Consider the following 7,531-nt stretch of genomic DNA (forward strand, 5'->3'; position numbering starts at 1 on the left):
CTTCCCAGCAGCTCACTTCTGCTTTGGTCTTGACTCATCCTGATACCTTCTGGTATGAAAATGGAAGGCCGAGATGGGGGAGCAGGTAGCATGTTGCAGTCGTCACATGCAGGCGAAATCAGTGGCGGCAAATGTATGCAACATCGGAGGCCTGGTTTCACCCACATGTGGTGACCACAACACATTACCTGACCCCTTATTTCAGCCACCCCCTTTATTCCAGGTGAGAAGGTATAGGGATGAGATGAGAGCTATGTGGAAAAGAACCACTGGAGGTAGGGGAAAGTTTATGCCATTTTAGCTCCTCTGATAACCCCTTTAACATATAGAGGCAAATGAGGCGCATTTAACATCAGGAGGATTCATTTGCCTCATAAGGGGTAGGAGGAGACCCCCTTTAAGATCAAAGACTGGAGGACAAGACTCCCTTAAGACCACTGGAGTCTGGAGGAGGCGCTGTTAAAGAGGTTATCAAGAAATCTGAAAAGGTATGACCTTACCTTGCTTTCCCAGCAGCTCACTTCTGGATTGGTCTCGACTCGTCCTGATACCTTCTGGTATGAAAATGGAGGGCCGAGATGGGGGAGCAGGTAGCATGTTGCAGTCGTCACATGCAGGCGAAATCAGTGGCGGCAAATGTATGCAACATCGGAGGCCTGGTTTCACCCACATGTGGTGACCATAACACATTACCTGACCCCTTTTGTCAGCCACCCCCTTTATTCCAGGTGAGAAGGTATCGGGATGAGATGAGAGCTAACTGGAAAAGAGCTGGAGGGAGGGGAAAGTTTATGCCATTTTAGCTCCTTTGATAACCCCTTTAACATATAGAGGCAAATGAGGCGCCTTTTACATCAGGAGGATTCATTTGCCTCATAAGGGGTAGGAGGAGACCCCCTTTAAGATCAAAGATTGGAGGACAAGACTCCCTTAAGACCACTGGAGTCTGGAGGAGGCGCTGTTAAAGAGGTTATCAAGACAGCTGAAAAGGTATGACCTTCCTTCGCTTCCCAGCCACTGGAGAGAGGGAAAAGTTTATGCCATTTTAGCTCCTCTGATAACCCCTTTAACAGAGGCAAATGAGGCGCCTTTAACATCAGGAGGATTCTTTTGCCTCATAAGGGGTAGGAGGAGACCCCCTTTAAGATCAAAGACTGGAGGACAAGACTCCCTTAAAACCACCGGAGTCTGGAGGAGGCGCTGTTAAAGAGGTTATCAAGACAGCTGAAAAAGTATGACCTTACCTCGCTTCCCAGCAGCTCACTTCTGCTTTGGTCTTGACTCATCCTGATACCTTCTGGTATGAAAATGGAGGGCCGAGATGCAGGAGCAGGTAGCATGTTGCAGTCGTCACATGCAGGCGAAATCAGTGGCAGCAAATGTACGCAACATCGTATGTACATTGTCTACCACATGGAGGCCTGGTTTCACCCACATGTGGTGACCACAACACATTACCTGACCCCTTATTTCAGCCACCCCCTTTATTCCAGGTGAGAAGGTATCGGGATGAGATGAGAGCTATGTGGAAAAGAGCCACTGGAGGTAGGGGAAAGTTTATGCCATTTTAGCTCCTCTGATAACCCCTTTAACATATAGAGGCAAATGAGGCGCCTTTTACATCAGGAGGATTCATTTGCCTCATAAGGGGTAGGAGGAGACCCCCTTTAAGATCAAATACTGGAGGACAAGACTCCCTTAAGACCAGTGGAGTCTGGAGGAGGCGCTGTTAAAGCGGTTATCAAGACAGCAGAAAAGGTATGACCTTCCTTCGCTTCCCAGCCACTGGAGAGAGGGAAAGGTTATGCCATTTTAGCTCCTCTGATAACCCCTTTAACAGAGGCAAATGAGGCGCCTTTAACATCAGGAGGATTCATTTGCCTCATAAGGGGTAGGAGGAGACCCCCTTTAAGATCAAAGATTGGAGGACAAGACTCCCTTAAGACCACTGGAGTCTGGAGGAGGCGCTGTTAAAGAGGTTATCAAGACAGCTGAAAAGGTATGACCTTCCTTCGCTTCCCAGCCACTGGAGAGAGGGAAAAGTTTATGCCATTTTAGCTCCTCTGATAACCCCTTTAACAGAGGCAAATGAGGCGCCTTTAACATCAGGAGGATTCATTTGCCTCATAAGGGGTAGGAGGAGACCCCCTTTAAGATCAAAGATTGGAGGACAAGACTCCCTTAAGACCACTGGAGTCTGGAGGAGGCGCTGTTAAAGAGGTTATCAAGACAGCTGAAAAGGTATGACCTTCCTTCGCTTCCCAGCCACTGGAGAGAGGGAAAAGTTTATGCCATTTTAGCTCCTCTGATAACCCCTTTAACAGAGGCAAATGAGGCGCCTTTAACATCAGGAGGATTCATTTGCCTCATAAGGGGTAGGAGGAGACCCCCTTTAAGATCAAAGACTGGAGGACAAGACTCCCTTAAGACCACCGGAGTCTGGAGGAGGCGCTGTTAAAGAGGTTATCAAGACAGCTGAAAAAGTATGACCTTACCTTGCTTCCCAGCAGCTCACTTCTGCTTTGGTCTTGACTCATCCTGATACCTTCTGGTATGAAAATGGAGGGCCGAGATGCAGGAGCAGGTAGCATGTTGCAGTCGTCACATGCAGGCGAAATCAGTGGCAGCAAATGTACGCAACATCGTATGTACATTGTCTACCACATGGAGGCCTGGTTTCACCCACATGTGGTGACCACAACACATTACCTGACCCCTTATTTCAGCCACCCCCTTTATTCCAGGTGAGAAGGTATCGGGATGAGATGAGAGCTATGTGGAAAAGAGCCACTGGAGAGAGGGAAAAGTTTATGCCATTTTAGCTCCTCTGATAACCCCTTTAACATATAGAGGCAAATGAGGCGCCTTTTACATCAGGAGGATTCATTTGCCTCATAAGGGGTAGGAGGAGACCCCCTTTAAGATCAAATGCTGGAGGACAAGACTCCCTTAAGACCAGTGGAGTCTGGAGGAGGCGCTGTTAAAGCGGTTATCAAGACAGCTGAAAAGGTATGACCTTCCTTCGCTTCCCAGCCACTGGAGAGAGGGAAAGGTTATGCCATTTTAGCTCCTCTGATAACCCCTTTAACAGAGGCAAATGAGGCGCCTTTTACATCAGGAGGATTCATTTGCCTCATAAGGGGTAGGAGGAGACACCCTTTAAGATCAAAGATTGGAGGACAAGACTCCCTTAAGACCACTGGAGTCTGGAGGAGGTGCTGTTAAAGAGGTTATCAAGACAGCTGAAAAGGTATGACCTTCCTTCGCTTCCCAGCCACTGGAGAGAGGGAAAAGTTTATGCCATTTTAGCTCCTCTGATAACCCCTTTAACAGAGGCAAATGAGGCGCCTTTAACATCAGGAGGATTAATTTGCCTCATAAGGGGTAGGAGGAGACCCCCTTTAAGATCAAAGACTGGAGGACAAGACTCCCTTAAGACCACCGGAGTCTGGAGGAGGCGCTGTTAAAGAGGTTATCAAGAAAGCTGAAAAAGTATGACCTTACCTCGCTTCCCAGCAGCTCACTTCTGCTTTGGTCTTGACTCATCCTGATACCTTCTGGTATGAAAATGGAGGGCCGAGATGCAGGAGCAGGTAGCATGTTGCAGTCGTCACATGCAGGCGAAATCAGTGGCAGCAAATGTACGCAACATCGTATGTACATTGTCTACCACATGGAGGCCTGGTTTTACCCACATGTGGTGACCACAACACATTACCTGACCCCTTATTTCAGCCACCCCCTTTATTCCAGGTGAGAAGGTATCGGGATGAGATGAGAGCTATGTGGAAAAGAGCCACTCGAGGTAGGGGAAAGTTTATGCCATTTTAGCTCCTCTGATAACCCCTTTAACATATAGAGGCAAATGAGGCGCCTTTTACATCAGGAGGATTCATTTGCCTCATAAGGGGTAGGAGGAGACCCCCTTTAAGATCAAATACTGGAGGACAAGACTCCCTTAAGACCAGTGGAGTCTGGAGGAGGCGCTGTTAAAGCGGTTATCAAGACAGCTGAAAAGGTATGACCTTCCTTCGCTTCCCAGCCACTGGAGAGAGGGAAAAGTTTATGCCATTTTAGCTCCTCTGATAACCCCTTTAACAGAGGCAAATGAGGCGCCTTTAACATCAGGAGGATTCATTTGCCTCATAAGGGGTAGGAGGAGACCCCCTTTAAGATCAAAGATTGGAGGACAAGACTCCCTTAAGACCACTGGAGTCTGGAGGAGGCGCTGTTCAAGAGGTTATCAAGACAGCTGAAAAGGTATGACCTTCCTTCGCTTCCCAGCCACTGGAGAGAGGGAAAAGTTTATGCCATTTTAGCTCCTCTGATAACCCCTTTTATAGAGGCAAATGAGGCACCTTTAACATCAGGAGGATTCATTTGCCTCATAAGGGGTAGGAGGAGACCCCCTTTAAGATCAAATACTGGAGGACAAGACTCCCTTCAGACCAGTGGAGTCTGGAGGAGGCGCTGTTAAAGCGGTTATCAAGACAGCTGAAAAGGTATGACCTTCCTTCGCTTCCCAGCCACTGGAGAGAGGGAAAAGTTTATGCCATTTTAGCTCCTTTGATAACCCCTTTTACAGAGGCAAATGAGGCGCCTTTAACATCAGGAGGATTCATTTTCCTCATAAGGGGTAGGAGGAGACCCCCTTTAAGATCAAAAACTGGAGGACAAGACTCCCTTAAGACCACTGGAGTCTGGAGGAGGCGCTGTTAAAGAGGTTATCAAGACAGCTGAAAAAGTATGACCTTACCTCGCTTTCCAGCAGCTCACTTCTGCTTTGGTCTTGACTCATCCTGATACCTTCTGGTATGAAAATGGAGGGCCGAGATGTGGGAGCAGGTAGCATGTTGCAGTCGTCACATGCAGGCGGAATCAGTGGCAGCAAATGTACGCAACATCGTATGTACATTGTGTACCACATGGAGGCCTGGTTTCACCCACATGTGGTGACCACAACACATTACCTGACCCCTTATTTCAGCCACCCCCTTTATTCCAGGTGAGAAGGTATAGGGAGGAGATGAGAGCTATGTGGAAAAGAGCCACTGGAGGTAGGGGAAAGTTTATGCCATTTTAGCTCCTCTGATAACCCCTTTAACATATAGAGGCAAATGAGGCGCCTTTTACATCAGGAGGATTCATTTGCCTCATAAGGGGTAGGAGGAGACCCCCATTAAGATCAAATACTGGAGGACAAGACTCCCTTAAGACCAGTGGAGTCTGGAGGAGGCGCTGTTAAAGCGGTTATCAAGACAGCTGAAAAGGTATGACCTTCCTTCGCTTTCCAGCCACTGGAGAGAGGGAAAAGTTTATGCCATTTTAGCTCCTCTGATAACCCCATTTACAGAGGCAAATGAAGCGCCTTTAACATCAGGAGGATTCATTTGCCTCATAAGGGGTAGGAGGAGACCCCCTTTAAGATCAAATACTGGAGAACAAGACTCCCTTAAGACCAGTGGAGTCTGGAGGAGGCGCTGTTAAAGCGGTTATCAAGACAGCTGAATAGGTATGACCTTCCTTTGCTTCCTAGCCACTGGAGAGAGGGAAAAGTTTATGCCTTTTTAGCTCCTCTGATAACCCCCTTAACATATAGAGGCAAATGAGGCGCCTTTTACATCAGGAGGATTCATTTGCCTCATAAGGGGTAGGAGGAGACCCCCTTTAAGATCAAAAACTGGAGGACAAGACTCCCTTAAGACCACTGGAGTCCGGAAGAGGTGCTGTTAAAGAGGTTATCAAGACAGCTGAAAGGGTATGACCTTACCTTGCTTTCCCAGCAGCTCACTTCTGGATTGGTCTCGACTTTTCCTGATACCTTTTGGTATGAAAATGGAGGGCCGAGATGGGGGAGCAGGTAGCATGTTGCAGTCGTCACATGCAGGCGAAATCAGTGGCAGCAAATGTATACAACATCGTATGTACATTGTCTACCACATGGAGGCCTGGTTTCACCCACATGTGGTGACCACAACACATTACTTAACCCCTTATGTCAGCCACCCCCTTTATTCCATTTGAGAAGGTATCGGGATGAGATGAGAGCTAACTGGAAAAGAGCCACTTGAGGGAGGGTAAAGTTTATGCCATTTTAGCTCCTTTGATAACCCCCTTTACAGAGGCAAATGAGGCGCCTTTTACATCAGGAGGATTCATTTGCCTAATAAGGGGTAGGAGGAGACCCCCTTTAAGATCAAATACTGGAGGACAAGACTCCCTTAAGACCAGTGGAGTCTGGAGGAGGCGCTGTTAAAGAGGTTATCAAGACAGCTGAAAAAGTATGACCTTACCTCGCTTTCCAGCAGCTCACTTCTGCTTTGGTCTTGACTCATCCTGATACCTTCTGGTATGAAAATGGAGGGCCGAGATGAGGGAGCAGGTAGCATGTTGCAGTCGTCACATGCAGGCGGAATCAGTGGCAGCAAATGTACGCAACATCGTATGTACATTGTCTACCACATGGAGGCCTGGTTTCACCCACATGTGGTGACCACAACACATTACCTGACCCCTTATTTAAGCCACCCCCTTTATTCCAGGTGAGAAGGTATAGGGAGGAGATGAGAGCTATGTGGAAAAGAGCCACTGGAGGTAGGGGAAAGTTTATGCCATTTTAGCTCCTCTGATAACCCCTTTAACATATGGAGGCAAATGAGGCGCCTTTTACAACAGGAGGATTCATTTGCCTCATAAGGGGTAGGAGGAGACCCCCTTTAAGATCAAATACTGGAGGACAAGACTCCCTTAAGACCAGTGGAGTCTGGAGGAGGCGCTGTTAAAGCGGTTATCAAGACAGCTGAAAAGGTATGACCTTCCTTCACTTCCCAGCCACTGAAGAGAGGGAAAAGTTTATGCCATTTTAGCTCCTCTGATAACCCCTTTAACATATAGAGGCAAATGATGCGCCTATAATATCAGGAGGATTCATTTGCCTCATAAGGGGTAGGAGGAGACCCCCTTTAAGATCAAAGACTGGAGGACAAGACTCCCTTAAGACCACTGGAGTCTGGAGGAGGCGCTGTTAAAGAGGTTATCAAGACAGCTGAAAAAGTATGACCTTACCTCGCTTCCCAGCAGCTCACTTCTGGTTTGGTCTTGACTCATCCTGATACCTTTTGGTATGAAAATGGAGGGCCGAGATGGGGGAGCAGGTAGCATGTTGCAGTCGTCACATGCAGGCGAAATCAGTGGCAGCAAATGTACGCAACATTGTATGTACATTGTCTACCACATGGAGGCCTGGTTTCACCCACATTTGGTGACCACAACACATTACCTGACCCCTTATTTCAGCCACCTCCTTTATTCCAGGTGAGAAGGTATCGGGATGAGATGAGAGCTAACTGGAAAAGAGCCACTGGAGGGAGGGGAAAGTTTATGCCATTTTACCTCCTCTGATATCCCCTTTAACATATAGAGGCACATGAGGCGCCTTTTACATCAGGAGGATTCATTTGCCTCATAAGGGGTAGGAGGAGACCCCCTTTAAGATCAAATACTGGAGGACAAGACTCCCTTAAGACCAGTG

The sequence above is a fragment of the Hyla sarda genome, unplaced genomic scaffold (genome assembly GCF_029499605.1).
Source record: "Hyla sarda isolate aHylSar1 unplaced genomic scaffold, aHylSar1.hap1 scaffold_792, whole genome shotgun sequence".
Lineage (NCBI taxonomy): Eukaryota > Metazoa > Chordata > Amphibia > Anura > Hylidae > Hyla > Hyla sarda.